Source organism: Moschus berezovskii, chromosome 12 (assembly GCF_049115385.1).
Source record: "Moschus berezovskii isolate FMDL1 chromosome 12, NW_MosBer_1.0, whole genome shotgun sequence".
Taxonomy (NCBI): Eukaryota; Metazoa; Chordata; class Mammalia; order Artiodactyla; family Moschidae; genus Moschus; species Moschus berezovskii.
Genome location: NC_142471.1, coordinates 78,295,156 through 78,313,045, shown reverse-complemented (window position 1 = coordinate 78,313,045; position 17,890 = coordinate 78,295,156). Strand labels below are relative to the sequence as shown.

At 50.8% G+C, this 17,890-nt stretch overlaps 1 long non-coding RNA gene across 1 annotated transcript in view; it reads left to right on the top strand.

The window, feature by feature from the left end:
• The first annotated feature begins 1,790 nt into the window (after nucleotides 1–1,790).
• Nucleotides 1,791–17,890, top strand: part of LOC148776029 (uncharacterized) — a 36,414-nt gene continuing 20,314 nt past the window's right edge. Inside the window, exons 1-2 of the long non-coding RNA XR_016038797.1 lie at nucleotides 1,791–2,625; nucleotides 2,825–2,883. This is a non-coding gene — a long non-coding RNA (uncharacterized LOC148776029). The remainder of the gene's footprint in view (nucleotides 2,626–2,824; nucleotides 2,884–17,890) is intronic.

Below are 17,890 nucleotides of genomic sequence, written 5' to 3'. Positions count from 1 at the left end.
GAGTCAAAGTTCAAGACATCTGATTTTTCTGAAGTCTAGAATTGTAGCTAAATTGTAGCTTTGGTTAGAACTTGGATCTGGCAGCACTGGGTCTACACTCAACTTGGAACAATGGATTAACAAGGGCGAGGTTATTTACAAGGGGCATGCGCCTTGCGGTTTGTTACATTTCTGCCTGCAGGGTTGTCTGCTAGACAGAGGTCAGGGGTCATTGAGTCAATGGGTTTATACAGTTTTATTTTTCCAAAGCAAAGAACAATGTCTCTAAATGCACATGTTTATACTATATTTTAAGTGGAGAAAGAAAGACCTTTGAGGTGAGGAGAAAAGAGTAACATGTATTGAGTGTGAAACGATCTGCCAGTCTCTGTGCCAACAGCTTTGCAGGCATGACTAGCTTCTCCCCATTTTACGGACTGGGAAGTGGAGGCTCAAGAAGTCTTGGGAAGCGCTTCAGGTTTCTTAAGGGAACATTGGCCAGCCCGCTGCACAAATGTCTGTTCTTTCTATGGCATCCCGGAGTGTCCTTGATCTTGAACTTCTTCCTGTTTGGATTTCTCGACCTGGGTGTAGTTAAGTCCCCTCTGTGACCACATTTAGGGGTGGGATAGGGATGAGGGTGGGAAGGAAGAGAGGGATGATGCGCTAAGATCTGGGGCTTTATGATTTCCCCCCATAGTTTAAAGCCTGCCTCCTAGGACAGACGCATCTTCCTCATATTCCTCCAGCATTAAACCCACCCAATCTAGGACAAAGAGGCCACAGGTGTTCCGGGAGGGGAGGGGAAGGCTGGCATAGAACGTGATGCAGGGGGCCGTCCCAGGCGTGGAGCCTCTGGGTGATGAACAGAAGTCACAGGTGAGTCCATCTTCTCGGCTTTCTTGGGGGTACAGAGCCCCCACCTACCACCAAACTAGTATTGAACAGGTAACATCCCATGTGGTAGTCTGGGGGGTTCCGGGTTATCTTCATGATGTGACTCTAGGCAAAGCGTTTATCGCTTTGTGATTCTGTGTCCAGGATCTGGCTAAAGCTTGGTGGATTCGAATCCGTTATACGCTCACCAGCCCCAACTTGGTGCCTCTCCTTTCTTTTTAATTTCTTGGCTCTACTATGTCTTCATTGCTGCACAGGCTGTTCTCTAGCTGTGGTGAACAGAGGCTACTGTCTAGCTGTGGTGCGTAGACTTCTCACTGCAGTGGCTTTTCTTGTTGCGGAGCTCCGGCTCTGTAGTGTAGGGGCTTCAGTAGTTGCCAACTCCCGGGCTCTAGAGCACCCGCTTAGTAGTTGTGGCTGGAGCCTGTTTCTTGATAAATTGCCTCCACTTAATCGAGTATACAAGGAAGTATTGAATGTTCACGAATCATTTAATACCAAGCCTGGCACGTACATAGTAAATGCTTCGTAAATGTTAGCTCTGTTAAAGGTCTCCCCTTTTTTGATGACTCAGAAAATTTTCCTTGGGACCCTCTGCTTTTTCTACTTGCACCTACCCTCTCGCTCTCTCAGCCAGCAGTTCCCAGAATATTCTGGCAAGACGCTGGGCAAGTCACCGCGTGGTCGTGACCCTAGTGCTTTGTGCTGCCCCAGCCGCCTCAGCCTTTCTGAGGCCGTGGAGTTTCCGGGGCAACTTTGCTTGAATCTGCTTCCCTTGTGGTTCATCTGGTAAAGAATCTGCCTGCAATGCGGGAGACCTGGGTTCAGTCCCTGGGTTGGGAAGATCCCCTGGCGAAGGGAAAGGCTACCCACTCCAGTATTCTTGCCTGGAGAATTCCATGCGTCCGTGGGGTCGCAAAGTCGGACAAGACTGAGCGACTTGCACTTTGCTTGAGTCCGTCCCCACAGGGATGCAGGATGTGGCCGCGGTTCCAGCTTGGTCCACGCGGTGGCGCTGGAACTTCATCTCGGGCGTCTAATGTGGGCCGGAAGGGAGGGCGCAGCCACGCAGACCCTGGGCCTGGAGTTTGTGCTTCCTGGTGGGCCTTTGGGTGCGCCTTAGCAATGGAACGTCTCACCGATTGTCACAAATGAGGCCCCGGGTTGAATCCCCTAAGTGGAGGAAAGGGAAAGGAAGCGACAGAAACCGGGAAGGGTGAGGTACTGGGGGCTGCAGCGGGAGTGGTTCCTGCAACCCTGGGTCGGTCTCTCGTCTGTGGCCCGGTTCGGGCAACTTGCGCTGTGCTAGTCCGGGCTCTGGGCACTTTGGCACTCTCTCCGGTCCCCTGCCCACCTCTGCCTTGCGCTGCGTCTTCCACTTGCCTCTCTGCTCCTCTGTGAAGAACTTCAGAGCCCAAGTCCGCCTCTCCTTTCTTGGCCCTCGCTCTTCCGTGCAGTCAAACCCAACCACTCCTTTCCCTCCTCCACGCCTTTGCTTCTGAGTTTCTTTGTCACCCCCTCTGCATATTTAAATCTTATTTTCTTCCCCTTGGGCCACCTGGAGGTGATGCTTCTTCTGAGTCCTCACTGCATCTCTCCTATGACGCCGGACCCTTTCTTTCAGCCACTCCAGTGTTCACGGAGCACCTACTGTGTGCAGCAAGATGCTGGGGGTGCAGAGGCAGACAGTGCTGACATCCCTGCCCTCGTGGAGCTTACCTTCTAGTTGCTGAGAGAGATCTAAAAGGAGTAAGTCAGTCAGTGTTAGCCACTCAGTCGTGTCTGACTCTTTGCAACCCCATGGACTGTAGCCCACTAGGCTCCTCTGTCCATCTTGCGTGGAAGTCTCCAGGCAAGAATACTGGAGTGGGTTGCCAGTATTGCCAAGATTCCTTCTCCAGGGGACCTTCCCAACCCAGGGATCAAACCTAGGCCTCCTGTGTTGCAGGCCAGTTCTTTACCATCTGAGCCACCAGGGAAGCCCTGAAAAGGAGTAAACAGATTGTGGTGAGTGCAGTAATGAAACTATTGGGTGCTGTGGGAGAAGGTGATTGTGAGGTGTGTGTTCAGGGAGTCTCCTCTGAGCAAGTTGACATCAAAGCTGAGAGTCTTGAGGCTGAGAAAGAGCTAGTTTTGCAAAAGGGGCTTAGGGCTGGAAGAGGCTGGGCAGCCCCAGAGCAAGAGGCAGGGAAGCCGCTGAAGTGGAATGTCAGGGTTGGTGCTCTTTAGAGAGTATAGTTGCTTCTCTGTGCACGTGGCCTGGGGGAAGGGAAGGAAATGAAACTGCTATGCAGACAGAGGATGGCAACTGGGCCTGGGTGGGGGTGGGGATGTTCTAGGTCTGCCCTGTGACGAAGGCATGGGACTGAGTGTCAAGTTGAATACCGACTCCAGGGGCTGGGGCCATGGAGAGGTCACTGCCTCTGGAGCTCTGTGAGGGAGGGGCAGAGTCACGTGATTGAGCACCCCCCATCTAGGGGGGTACAAGTAGTGCTGTAGCATGGATGATGGCTCTGACACTTGATTGATGGACTCAAAGCTCCCTGAGGGCAGGAAGCTCACTGGATGAATTGTGACTGTAGAAAGTGTCTCCTAGGTGGCCTCCCTTTGGCAGAACAAACTTAAATATTTGATACTGTTGGAGACATGGGTGCCCTGGGGACTGAAGCAGGGCCCCTTTTACTGCTTGCCACCGGCGATTGTCTTGGGAGCACTGAGGATGCTGGTGGTGGCTGCAGAGTTCAGGCCATCACTTTTCTCCTTGGCCCTGTGTCCGGGACTCGAAGTCTTCTTGGTCCTTTTGGCAGCTGCTAAGCAGTGAACCCCAGTCCAGCTTCCTCCCCTTTAATGGTCCACCTGCATACTTCTTCACTTCTGGAAGGTGGGGTGCTGATGGTTTCAGGAGCCCTAGAATTCAACTTGCCCTGCTAAAGAGGAGACTGGGACCTCCCATGTCTCCCAGAAATGCCTCCTGGATGCCTGAGTCATATCGGGACTTCACTCCTAACAGACTTTGCCAGCTCTAAACTGACTTCCTTCTGACAAGGCTGTCAGTCAGTCTTACAGTGACAAGTCTATATCTTAGAAACACTGAGGGCCACAGAGCAAGCTGGGAAGGGCTGTAGAGGGGAATGGGAACCGCATCTGGGACTGGTGGGACGATGGGGAGATGCTGAGGAAGGGCAAGGGCAGTGATGCGGAGCCTGGAAGGTCACAGTTTTGCCCTGGGCTGGCGCCTGTCTGGGCATGTTAAGGGAAGGTCCAGGTGAATCCTGGCCCCTCCATCCTCTAGAGGGCGCCAGCACCCTGCAGTTGCTGGTGCAGCTTCAAAGGCCACTGAGAGGTTTGGGGTGTCTCGGGGCCCTCAGAAATTCCATCCTGCCTGCAACTCCTGCCTTGTATCCCCTCTCCCCCTCTTTCTCTCTGCTGCTTACATGTGGCTGCTGATTCCTTGGGCATCTCATAGACCAGCTCTGGCCCCACCATTGCCAGTATGAGCTCTGGGGAATGGGGACCCCTGGCCAGGTACAGGTATAGGTGGGGGCTTTGGGCTGTTGTGATGAACATCAGAGGGGCTCCCTGCACTGGCCCCAGTGTGAATAGTCGGGTCTGCCTGCCCAGGAGCCCATAAGTGCCTATGGCCTCCCCCCTGTGGAGTGAGTTTCCTGGGAAAGAGAACCTGTCTTGGAATATTTGTTTTCTGTTCCTCTGCCCTTCAGGGCCTAGCTGGACCCTGAAGTCAGTAGGAGCTCATCAAATCCACGGAGGGCCCGGTGCCTCCTGGGTGTGGCTTCTAGCAGGCAGCTGGCTAGGATGGTGGCAGCACCTTGGAGGCCAGTGAGTGGGTAAGAAGGTGGTGGTTGTGCAGGGTGGGGTTCAGAAGCAGCTGAAAGGCTGGGGATGCCCAGTGGTGGTGGGGAGCAGGAGGAAGAGGAAGGGGAAGAGGAAGAAGAGGAGGAGGCAGGGGAGGGCAGTGAGCTGCTCTTGGACGTGTGGTGGAGGGTTCAGACAGCCTGGGATGGGTGGGTTGGGGAATCTACATCCAGAGAGGGTTTGGACCACTGGGCACCTCAGCAGCTGCTGTTTGAGACCCAGGAAACTAACTCAGGAAACTGGTTCTTCCCCCTGCTTCTAGAGCTTCTAACCTCCAGGCTGCTCTGGGCCAGGCAACCAAGGAGGAATGTCTTCCTTATTTTTCCCTGGCCTTCAACCATAGGGGCTGAGCTCTCTGGCAGATCCCCATGGGGCTCACAGAGGCCCCGAGAGCTGCAGAGGTAGGGGTCATGTCTGCAGGGGTGTCAGTTGGTGTGGTTCTTGCCACCAGCATCTCTGAGCATCACAGGACCTGGGGATCAAGATGCTCCATTAAGATTTTAAGAGGGTTTCCCGCCTTGGTAACGTGGGTTGTAGGCACATTGGCCAGGCTGCACTTTCCCCTCCCAGCTTCTGCTCTGCAGCTGCAGGTCCCTGCTTATTTGCTGGTCTCCAGCACCCTTTTCTCTAGGCTGAAAATAATCCCTCATTGGGTTAGTTGTGTAATGGGCTTGTCTGAAATGTTAATTTAAAAAGTCATTGGCAGACGATTTCCACCATGAGAGTCTCTGTGAGGGCTCTTGTCCAGAGCCTGAGGCCTCCTGCAGAGCCCAGGTGGGACATGAAGGGATCCAGTGAAGGAGAGGGCTGGTGGGTTGGAGATGATGATGCCTCTGAAGGTGAGGATGACAGAGGGGTCGTGTTATGAGTGCAGCTTCCAGGAGGAAACCAGAAGCAGTCGGTGGTGGCCAGCTTTCCATCCATTCTGTGTGGCAGTGTGACTGCAAGTGTGACTATAGAGGCAGAGAGGCTCAGAGAGGTTGAGATTCTTGCCCAGGGTCACACAGTAAAGTGGAGACACAGCAAGGCTAGGGAGGCAGATTTCTGCATCCCGATCGTCAAAGTTCTTTCTACAAAATAGGCCACTGAAGGGTGGGCAGCCCTGAGTTCATTTTATTCAGTTGGTCAGATTATCTTTACAGAGTGCTCGCTGTATGTGAGTTGGCCAGGACAGCTACTAGGGAATGCAGACAAGTCAACAGGCCATTATAACATATGGGTGGTGGGGAGCCCAGGCTGGGTGTCAGGGTGACCCAGAGGAGGGACTCACCTTGGTTGAATGTGGTATCAAGCAAGTCTTCTTGGAGGAAGTGAAAAGTAGTTGAAAGAAAAAATCTAGTATTGGGTTGACCAACAATTTGTTAGGGTTTTTCCATAAGGTGTAATGGAAAAATCCAAACAAACTTTTTGGCCAAGCCAATAATTTGATGCCCTGTTGAGAATGTCCCCAGAGAGAATAAACACTAGCAAACAAATAAATAACAGAAGTAAGTGGTAGTCATGGAGTCCTGAGTAGACTCCATCCAGCCCTGGCAAGGCAGGAGTCCCTCCCCAGAAGGGGCTGGGACTCCTGGAGAGCCAGAGGCAGCCAGGGGGCTGCTGCTGGACAGTGGAGGGTTGGGAGTCTGCAGGTCAAAGATCTTTTAGAAAAACTGTTCATCATAGAAAATTTCACACACACAAGTGGAGACAATAGCGTAATGAGCCCCGCACTTCCATCACCTACATTCAACAGCTGCCAACCCAGGGCCAGTTCCGTTCCATCTGTATCCTCTCTGCTCCACCATCCAGGGATTATTTCAGAGCAAATCCCTGATGTTGTATCATTTCATCCACAAGTATTTCGGCAGGCAGCTCTAAAGGATAATGGCTCTGTTTTAAAACCATAATCATAATGTCATTATCACACCTGAAAACATCAGGACTCACTCTAGTCTGTCTTCAATTGCCTCAATTTTTCTTTTTTAACAGTTGGTCAGCATCCAAGTGAGAGCCCCGCATGGCAGCAAAATCTTTTCAGTTTCTCTTGAGCTGTCTTTTCTCTCTCCCTCTCTCTTTCCCGCTGCAACATCCTTATTTAAGCAGTCTGGTCAGTTACTCTGCGGTTCCCTCCACCTGGCTCTGGCCTTTGGTGTCTTCAGGGTCCCTTACAGCCTGTTCCTCTGTCCCCTGTATTTCTTGTCATCTGGAACTTCGATCTGGTGCCCTCACCCAATTTAGGTTCAGTTTTCATAGCACCAGCATTCTCAATGCACAAGATTAAAAGACAGCCTGCTGAGCAATGTGTGGTGTGTGTGAACGCCCATGTGCACGGGGGCTATCCTCTCCTGCCTTTGGCCGCCTCCCAGAAGGTGCTGTTGTCCCATGGTCACAGGTTCCTTTCAAGGTTACAGAATTGCTTCAAGGAACAAATGCAAGCTGCACCCTTTCTCCCTAGACAGCATATTAAAAATCAGAGACATCACTTTGCTGACAAAGGTCCGTCTAGTCAAAGCTATGGTTTTTCCAGTAGTCATGTATGGTTGTGAGAGTTGGACCATAAAGAAGGCTGAATGCTGAAGAATTGATGCTTTTGAACTGTTGTTTTGGAGAAGACTCTTGAGAGTCCCTTGGACTGCAAGGAGATCAAATCAGTCAGTCCTAAAGGAAATCAGCCCTGACTATTCATTGGAAGGACTGATGCTGAAGCTGAAACTCCATTGCTTTGGCCACCTGATGCAAAGAACTGACTCATTGGAAAAGACCCTGATGCTGGGAAAGGTTGAGGGCAGGAAGAGAAGGGAGTGGCAGAGGATGAGATGGTTGGATGGCATCACGGACTCAATGGACCTGTTTGAGCAAACTCTGGGAGATAGTGAAGGACAGGGAAACCTGGCATGGGGTCACAAAGAGTCAGACACAGCTGAGTGACTGAACAACAACACTTTCTCCAAGCCAGTCCCCTGGAAAGCTGCCTCGGAGAAACCTTCAGTGGAGACAGATTTTATTTTGATGTCTGCGTCTAGTTGCTTCCCCCTGTCTCCTTCTCTTGCCCATGTTTTGACTCAGGGTCTTTCTGATTAGGGACCCTATAAGGTCTGAGGACCTATCATTCTCTTCCTGCTCCTTCCTACCTTTTGGGACCAGTTCTCTGCCAAAGCGGAGAAGTTGGACGTGAACCTCTGCTTCTAACCCCGGAGGCCTCTTGGGCTGATGGGGCAGACAGACATGGAAACTGCGGCGACAGCAGTTGTCCAAACGCTCAGCCAGAGGTCCCTGGGGATGCCCTGGAAACAGAGGGGCCAGGGCAGGGAGCACATGTCTGTTCTCTGCCTCCCCTACTGGGTAAAACCACCATCCTAGCTGGAGATGGAGACTGGAGGTGTTAGCAGCAAAGTGGAGGAAGAGGCCTTGGGCTCAGCTCCCAAGGGGTGTCTGTCCTGGCAACAGAAATGCTCGCTCTGGGAGCGTCCATCTACCCAAGGGTATCTCCTGAGCCCTCACTGGCGCTGGGGGAAGAAAGGGTCACCTTGTGCGCTCAATGTGCGTGTAATACTATAGCCAGTTGATGACCAGTGTCCAGGAGCAGGGAGGCATTCTCGGCCCCTCATGTTTGTCCCTCACATCCAATCCCTGGCCAACTATGTCAGCTCAACCCTTAAAACAGGTTTTACTTTTTGGCCGGGATGGGCACTTGTGGGATCTTAGTTCCCAGACCAGGGATTGAACTCAGGCCCTCAGCAGTGAAAGAGAAGAGTTCTAACCACTGGACTGCCAGGGAAGTCCCCCAAACAGATTTTAGATTGGTCCCGTTCTCTCCATCAAATCCCCACTGCTTCCCACCAACTCCAAGCTTCTCTTTTCCTCATTCTAATCCATTCTCACGCTGCAGTCAGAGTCATATTTTTGTAGCATTAACCCCTCATACTTCTCTACCGAAAATCCTGTAGAGAGTGAAGAGCACTCCCCGCCCCCCGCTCCCTAACTCAAGCCTATCAGGAACTTCAAAATGTGACCGTCCTTAGACATAAGGTACTTGTAACTAAAATGGGGTTATACTAGGTTAAGGTGGGCCTTAAACCCAGTGACTGGTGTCCTTCTGAGAGGAGGGCATGGAGAGACACCCAGAGAAGAAAGCCACATGAAGGCCGCGGCGGGCTGCATTAATGCCTCCAAGCCAGGGAAAGTCAAGGGTCACCAGCAGCTCAGAGAAGCTGGGAGGAAGCGCGGGAACGGTTCCTCCCTAGAGCCTTCAGAGGGAGCACGACCCTGCCAACACCTGGGTTTTGGATTTCACCTTCTGGAACTGTGAGAGAATACATTTTTTGTAGTTTAAGCTACCCTAGGAAACCAACAACCCCTTCATAAATGGCATTCAAATTGGTATTAATAGGGCTCCCCTGGTGACTCAGTGGTAAAGAATCCACCCACCAATGCAGAATATGCGGGCTTGGTCCCTGGTCCGGGAAGATCCCACATTCCATGGAAGAACAAAACCATTGTGTCACAATTACTGACCCCCTCATGCCCGGGAGCCTGGGAACCACAGTTATGGAAGCAGAGCCTGTGTTCTGCAGTAAGAGAAGCCACTGTAATAGAAGCCCGTGCAGCAATGAAGACTCAGCGCAGCCAAAATAAATAGTTCAAAATAAAGTAAGATTGCACCCAGATCAAAACCCTGAGCCACCGGCATGACCCACCAGCCCGGCGTCCCCTGGCCCCATCTGTCCCGCCTCCCGGGCCTGTGCTCCTCTCACACCTCCTGTTTCCCGGTGCCCCCGTGTGTCTCACATCTCATTCTGTTTGAACTTCCATCATAGCACCTTTGAACAAGTTGTGACTTAAAACAGACTTCAGTGCTGCCCCCTGAGCAGACGGTGGGCTCCTGGTGGACATGTGTGTCTGTCTTCTTGGTCCCGGATCTCCAGCTTTGTGTACTGGGTCTGGCACATTGTAGGGGCTTCATAAACATCAGATGAAGAAATGAAGCCAGCAAGTGCAAGTGACAGTATTTCGTGGGATGAGGCTGTGTGGAGGGTCAGATCAGGGTCAGTGGGACAAGGTGAGGAGGAGGAGAGGTCTGTGGGTTTGGCGGGGGTGGTCAGAAATGACTCAGACGACCCAGTCCACGGCCCCCAGGGAAGATGGTGATGAAGGCGGGTCTGTGCCAGTCCTGGGTCTCATCCTAAACTCGGGGAGGTTCATGCCTGTGCCAGCCTTCTCTGCCAGATGGACAGAAGTTGGCTCTGCATGCCCTGAGTTTATGGGAAAGGCCTTTCGGCTCTCTGGGCTGTGATTCATGGGTCCCCAAGAGAGGGCCTGATTTACATGAGCCTCGGACCATTTGGGCCAAATGACCGTGGGCAATTACATCACCCAATAGAAGAGATTTACGGCAGAGGCCAGACTCCAGGGCCTTGGAGCATGTCTGCTCCCTCTCCAAGTTTGCAGATGGGTCCACCAAGGTCCTATAAGGGCCCGTGGCTAGATGAGTATAAAACTCGGGTGTCCTCTCTGGTGGGCAGCGTGGGCCTGGAACCCAGGGCTCCCTAGGCAGATGTGTCCTCCCCAAGGCCCTTCTTTCCTCTTTAAAAAAAAAACAAAACACATCAGAAACGAAGCAGAGAACCCCTCCATAGGCTCTCTGAAGGGCTGGCATTTAAAGCACTCAATCAGGCCTAGCTTTTACTTAAAGATAATAAAGGCGGGAGTTCCGTTTCATTTAAAAGTTAAACTTCTAGAAACTCCCTAGCTTTTCCACCAGCGTAGCCAATGCTGATAAGTCACTCCTGTCCTTCCGCGGCCCCCACTTTTGTCTTCACTGCCCTTCTGATTGTCTGATGTCCAGGAACCTGAGTCAAACGGAGGTGGAGGGGGTGGAGTGGCGGGGCCAGAGGAGGCCTACGGTCCCCATGTCCATGTCCTCAGTAAACTGCCTACTCCATCCACGCGGAGCCAAGAAATCCTGCTTTGTGCCGGGCACACAGTAGTGCTTAATTAAGGTTGACTGAGGCGATGAATAGCCTTGAGTACTTGCAGTCACTCCTAAAGGAAATCAGTCCTGAATATTCACTGGAAGGACTGATGCTGAAGCTGAAACTCCAGTACTTTGGCCACCTGATGCGAAGAACTGACTCATTGGAAAAGACCCTGATGCTGGGAAGGATTGAAGGCCGGAGGAGAAGGGGGCGACAGAGAACGAGATGGTTGGAGGGCATCACCGACTCAATGGACATGAGTTTGAGCAAACTCTGGGAGTTGGTGATGGACAGGGAAGCCTGGCGTGTTGCAGTCCATGGGGTCGCAGAGAGTTGGTTACGATAAGCGACTGAACTGAACTTGTAGTTGAAATGATTTTTTTCTTTTGGTGACTTACCCATCCACTGTGTCATCATGGTCTCCCTTATGTATGGAAATACAGCATCTCAGAGCGAAGGGGACCATGTGGTCCATCCCCTACACCTGCTCAGGTCAGAGACCTGGCAATCATCATTGAGTCTGTCCTTTCCTCCCTTCCACGTGCAGTCCACCCCCAGAACTGCGGTTTTATCTCTGACCACGTCTCTAACGCCACTGCCCTGTCCATCACCAGGGCCCCACCATCATCTTGCTCAGAAGCCTCTTCCCTGCTGTGTGTGGCCACTCGTGTCTCCCATACCGTCCGTGTCTCCCAAAGCAGCTTGAAAAGGGGGGATGCTTTTAGGATCAAAGTCGCTCAGATTCTGTCAGTTCGTTACTTAAAAATGCCCATGATTTTCTGTTGCACTTGGAATAAAAATTCTCGCCCCTTCCACAGCCCACAGATAGGGTCCTTGGCGAGACTTCCAGCCCTGCAGCTCCTCACCAACCTCCATCTGCTGTCTTGCTGCCCAGGCTTGCCTGACCTGGGATCCTCTGAGGACCCCTGAGGCTGTCAATTCCCATGGCTGCTTTTCCTGAAAAGTCTGCAAGTCTCAGTTTAAATGTCACCTCCTTAGAGACGTCCACTCTACTCCCCACGCATGAACTCAGGGGTCACCAAACTCCGTGGGCCAAATGTGACCGAAGCCTGGTTTTGTAAACAATGCTTATTGGTTCATGGCCCCTGGCCACTCCTTCACCTGTTGACTTTGGCTGTGATGGGGTTACAAGTGTGGAGCCAAGTAGTTGCGACACAGACCATATGGCCCACAAAGCCTAAAATGTTTACCATCTGGCCCCTTTTAGAAAGTTTGCCGACTCCTCTTCTAGCTCAGCCTTTCGCTTGCTTGCATTCTCTCTATTCATTTTATTGGCGTATAGTTGCTCTTTTATTTTGGCCAGCTGTACAACATGTGGGATCTTGGTTTCCCAACTAGGAATCAAACTTGTGCCCCTTGCACTAGAGTCTTAACCAATGGACCACTAAGGAATTCTTTTGCTTGCTTTCTTGATGTTGTTTCTCACATATAAAAATCAATGTGTATATTTTCATGTTTAATTTTATTTTTGATCTGTCTTGCCATAAAAATGTAAATTCCTGGAGCATAGAGGTCTTGCAGGCATATATACCTGTATCCCCAGTCTGAGTGTGGGGGTGAGCACGTAGGAGGATTCAGTGATTTTGTTCATCAAAGAAAAAAAAAAAAAGACATTGCTTAGTAGTTTCCTAGGATTAATCAAGTAATTAATTACTGGTCCTATCAGTGTTTGGGGATTATCCTTAGCCTGTGTGTGTGTGTGGTCCTATCAGTGTTTGGGGATTATCCTTAGCCTGTGTGTGTGTGTGTGTGCTCGGTTGTGTCTGACTCTTTGTGACCCCATGGACGATAGCCCGCCAGGCTCCTCTGTCCATGGGGTTTCCCAGGCAAGAATCCTGGAGTGGGTTGCCATTTCTTACTTCAGGAGATCTTCTCGACCCAGGGATCGAACCCATGTCTCCCGTGTCTCCTGCATTGCAGGAGGATGGATTCTTTATCCACAGCTGTGGAAGCCCTATCTTTAGCCTGCCCCAAACACGTGTACACGCCCTCTGGTGGACAGATGACTTCTGACTGAGTACTTACATCACTTTCTCACTGCAGTTGCACCAGGGCACAAGCTTTTCCATTTCTCTTCTAACTCCATTGGCCTCCTAGATAATTTGGGGGAATACATTGGCTACAAATCATAAAAGGTGGATAAAATTTTCCCTTGCCAGGAGTGGCCAGTATGGAGGAGAAACAGGTTGGCTTCTGGAAGAAGGAGTCCTGAGTCTAATGGTCTAACTGTGATGCCGTGAACTTGTTATGAATGGCCTCCACCCTTTTGGGACAGAGGTAGATTATAAACAGCAGCAAACTAGCTATCAGAGCCTGTTTTTTCTGGGCTGTCTTCATCTGGAAAATGATTTCCAAAGAGTGCAGAATTACCATAGAAAATTTCCAGTGGCTCTTGTTAAAGTCAGACTCCACGTGAGACCAGGTGATTCTGACTCACAGCCGGACCCAGTGGATTAAAGGTGTCTGAATTCTCATGTTTCATCCTCTTGAGGCTAATTTCCAGTTCAAATCCCTCCACAATCATGTGTTCTGTGTCTTTGGGCAACATTCCTCATGTCTCAGAGGCTGTCTCTTGACCGGTGACAGTGTCACACTTTGAAAATGTTAACTTGTATTTTTCCTTTTCCTTCTTGGCCCCTCCACTCATTTGCTGGTGCATCTTCTCTGTCCCCATATCCCTTCCTGTGACAGCAGAAAGGAGAAGGAAAAGGAGCCCTCTTACTTGCGTTTTAATAGCCTAGACCCTTTGGGGACCAGAAAGGGCTCGGATCAGAGGGGAAGTAGGAGGAAACAAAGCATGTGAAAAGAAGCCGTTTTCTACCCCCGTCTCTGCCCAGAAGACACAGGGAGGAGACTTAGAGGGAAGGAGGCCCAGTGTAGACACAGAGAGGTCCCGGGAGGAGCTGGGCTGAGCTGCAGAGAAGCAGCCACACAGGTGTGTTTGTGGGAGCTGAGGGCAGAGGAGAGCCCTGTCTGAGGCCGCCGGACCTAGGGGAAGAAATGGTTTCCTGAGGGGTTTTGATAAGCAGTGTACTGACAGCTTCAGTGTCTCCTCAACCTAAAATGAAAAATGAGCAGTGGACAATTCTTGGGGATCATGAGGCCAAAAGTGGCCCCGGGGGTGGGGTGGAGATGACTCTGCTGTGACCTGCAGGGGCAGCTGATGACCACATCAGACGGCCTTTCTCCTCCCTCCCCCACCAAACCTCAGCATTGCATTGGCCTTCCTGCACCTCCTGTGTGACCTCTGGAAGGAGGAGGGTGGACTGGAGTTAGCTGATGTTACATCACCAGGTTGATGAGACCAGAAGGAATACCTAGCCGATGCAAATTTGAGGTGGAAAATAAGGACCAAAGGAGTCGAAATGAGTTATGGGGTTTTGAAGTGCCGAGAAAAGTCAGTTTGGAATAAAAATGCAAAGAGGGAGGGTGGGAGGGAGGATGGGAGAGAGCGGGAGGGGGAAGGAGAGGGAGAGATTTAAAAATCAATCCCCCAGCCACTGGCAGCCCAGCTGGTGGGCACCAGATGGGAAAGCGATGATCTACAGATCAGGGCCTGTTAACAAGGCTGATGGCAACTTGAAACCACCTGCAGCCGGCTTTGCAGAAAATCAGCACCCAAGCATGGGGCTTCCAGTAATCCATCGTGGGAACCACTGAGCCATGAACTTGTTAAACGGTAGCCCCTGGAGACCGGCTCAGCTCACGCTCAGCTGCAAGCGGGGCGAATCTCTGCCACCGGAAGGCCAGATGGCGCCAGTGGCGGTGGTGGTCTCATGGTCCCAACACGCACCGTGGCAGATGCCGGGGTTGGCAGCTCCCAGGTCAGCTGAACTCACATTGCTGACATCTGAGCGTTTGAGAGGCGCATCTGTTTGCTCTGTGAGTGCCCTTCCCTTCTTTTCTCTTCCTTTCCTCTGACCGGCCTCTGCCCTTCAGCTCTGATGGAACCTAGTGGGTTCTGCTCACCTCCACCTGCAACCATCAGGCTGAAACTTGCATCCAGGAAGGATGGACAGTGGAGCACAGTGGATACAGAGCTCTGGTTCCCAGTCCTGGCTCCGCCCCTGTCTGCAGGACTATGGCAAAGTGACTTAAGCCATTTGAAGTCTCAATTCCCTCCTCTACAGAAGAGGGTATCTCCTTAGAGAAGGAAATGGCAACGCACTCCAGTATTCTTGTCTGGAAAATTCCATGGACAGAAGAGCCTGGCAGGCTGCAGTCCATGGGGTCTCAAAGAGTCAAGACACGACTGAGCACAGTGCCATCTCATGGAATGGGTACAAGGATTAAATGGGGTAATAGCAACAGAGTCCTTAGTTCAGTACCTGCCACTTGGTACCAGCACCACCTACTTAGTAAGTGTAACTTCAAGACCACCACCAACCACACTCATGGAGGGGCTTCTATAATGTGGACGTAAAAATGGCCCCTGAGGCACTGGCACGGCCCAGAGTGCCCTTAGCTCTTGCTTTCCTGGTGGGACCATAATTCTCCCCACCTCAGCCATCTTGTCTTCTGTGTCTGCTTTCCCCACTTCTGGAATGTGCTCTCTTTTCCTTCTCTCCAGGGCAGACCTTGTGAGAGTCCCAGCTGCCTGTGATGGTGGCAGCTGACCCTTCCCAGGCACAATTGTATTAGAGATTTCCATTTCCTGAAACCCTGCCCATCGGATATAGCCTGTTTCCAATTACTGTACCTACCAGTAATTAGATGAGAACAAACTGAAAAATGGCTTTCACGGGAGCCACCGGCACTGGATTGGCTTTGAAGCTTTTAACCTTGTTATTAATAATAAACGTTCTGGTGATGAACTTTTGACCATGCACTCATCAAACATCCTTCCTCATAACTGCCTGTCGCTGGAGAAGGAGTATGCATGGTGGAAAGGAGCTGCCTGGGAAACTGGAAAGTTGGAGTTCGGATCCTTGGTTATGCTTGAAAACTCATTTCCTTTCTCTGTGCCTCAGTTTTCTCATCAGTAAAATGAGAGGGTTAGACCCTGTGACCTCTAGGGTTTATTAAACTTTGACACTTGTATGAAAAAATAAATTAAGGCCCTGAAGTCTAGAATAATTAGTTCAGAGTGGCAGAAACTCATCAGCACCCTTTGATTTTCAGAATTACGTGTCCAGGAATGGACCTCAAGATGCTCAGGGAGCCTGTAGGAGGGAACAGTTGAAAAATGACTCCCTGGGTTGACACAATTTTCCTAAGAATGTTATTTATTTTTTTTAATCCAAGGGTATTCTAGATTGGATGGAATCATGTCTTTCTAAACAGTTCTTGACTTGGATTTTCATTAGAGTTATCTGTGGAGTATTCAAAATACTCCACACCAGGCCACACCTCCCAACAATCAGAGTGGAATCTCAGCATTGCATTGGCCTTCCTGAAGTTTCAGCATTGACATGTGTTCAGTCAAGTCTCTTTTTGACCCCATAAACTGTAGCCCACCAGGCTCCTCTGTCTATGGAATTTTCCAGGCAAGAATACTGGAGTGAGTTTCTGTTTCCTCCTCCAAGAGATCTTCCCGACCTAGGGATCCAACCCATGTCTCCTGCATTGGCAGGAGGGTTATTTACCACTGAGTCACCTGGGAGGCCCCTTCAGCATTCATAATTTGTACAAATTGCCTCTGTGATTCTGACATGTGGGTGAGGTTGAGAATCACTGGGCTACCACAGTACATTCCAAACTTTTCATGAATCACTGGGGATTTTGCTGAAATGCAGATATGGATTCAGTAGGCTGTAGTGGGACCTGAGAAGATGCATGTCTAACAAGCTCCCAGAAGGAAATGGCAACCCATTCCAGTGTTCTTGCCTGGAGAAATCCAGGCATGGGGGAGCCTAGTAGGAGGCCGTCTATGGGGTCACACAGAGTCGGACACGACTGAACTGACTTAGCAGCAGCAGCAGCAACAAGCTCCCAGGTGACACTGCTGCTGGTTCCAGGATCACATGTTGTATAGAGAGACCTTTAAGGTTCAGCTGTCTGGCTCTGCCGCTATCAGAAGCTCCACGAACATGAGAAACTCGGGTTGCACACATCCACCTGGAAAACCTCTCTGCCCATCCTCATCAGTAGAATGAAACTGGAAAGTGTGGGTGCCCTTGTCAGGCTAAAAATCTGACCTCCTCTTCAAATGGGTAGTTTTAAAATATTTGCTCATCATATTTATTTTTAGTAGGGGTGTCATTGGTATTGGAAAGGAGTTTTTAAAAACTGGAACTTGAATGTTCTGTCTGCCTCAAGGCGAGTGAGCATTCACCTCTTTTAGAGCTGGGCAGCATCTGAAGCTCCTTCTGCTTTGGGAATCTCCCACCATGCATCTCACCAGGCAGCCCTACTGCCATCCATGTGGGCTGACATTGCCAGATGTTATCCTGCCCTGGGGAAGGGCCTTGGGCTTAGCTTGGAAAATTGGATGCACCTGCTTAAAACTTTGACTCAAGCAAGGAAGTGCCTCAGAGGTGCAAGAGCAGTTGGAGTTGACCAAGGCAGCAAGTGTATCGAGATCTGGGGGTGGTCCTGACAACCATGGTGGCCCATGTCCATCATTGGTGGCAGATGTTCTTAGGCAGTTTCTGCCTGTGGTTTGGGGCTTGGACTCTGACCATCCAGTCCTGCTTGGTTCTAGGCATCCTACTTATTTTATGCTTACAAAATACCCCTCCAATACATGTATTTTTGTCCTAAATAAGCTTCATGTCTGACTCTTTGCAACCCCCTGGACTACAGCATGCCAGGCTTCCCTGTCCATTACCAACTCCTGGAGCTAATTCAAACTCATGTCCATTGAGGCAGTGATGCCATCTAACCATCTCGTCCTCTGTCATCCCCTTTTCCTCCTGCCTTCAATCTATCCCAGCATCAGAGTCTTTTCAAATGAGTCATGTCTATTGGTGAAATTAAGATTCCCTATTGGTACCTACGGAGAAGGCAATGACAAGCCACTCCAGTACTCTTGCCTAGAAAATCCCATGGATGGAGGAGCCTGGTAGGCTGCAGTCCGTGGGGTCGCTAGGGGTCGGACACGACTGAGCGACTTCACTTTCACTTTTCACTTTCCACTTTCACATTGGAGAAGGAAATGGCAACCCACTCCAGTGTTCTTGCCTGGAGAATCCCGGGGACGGGGGACCCTGGTGGGCTTCTGT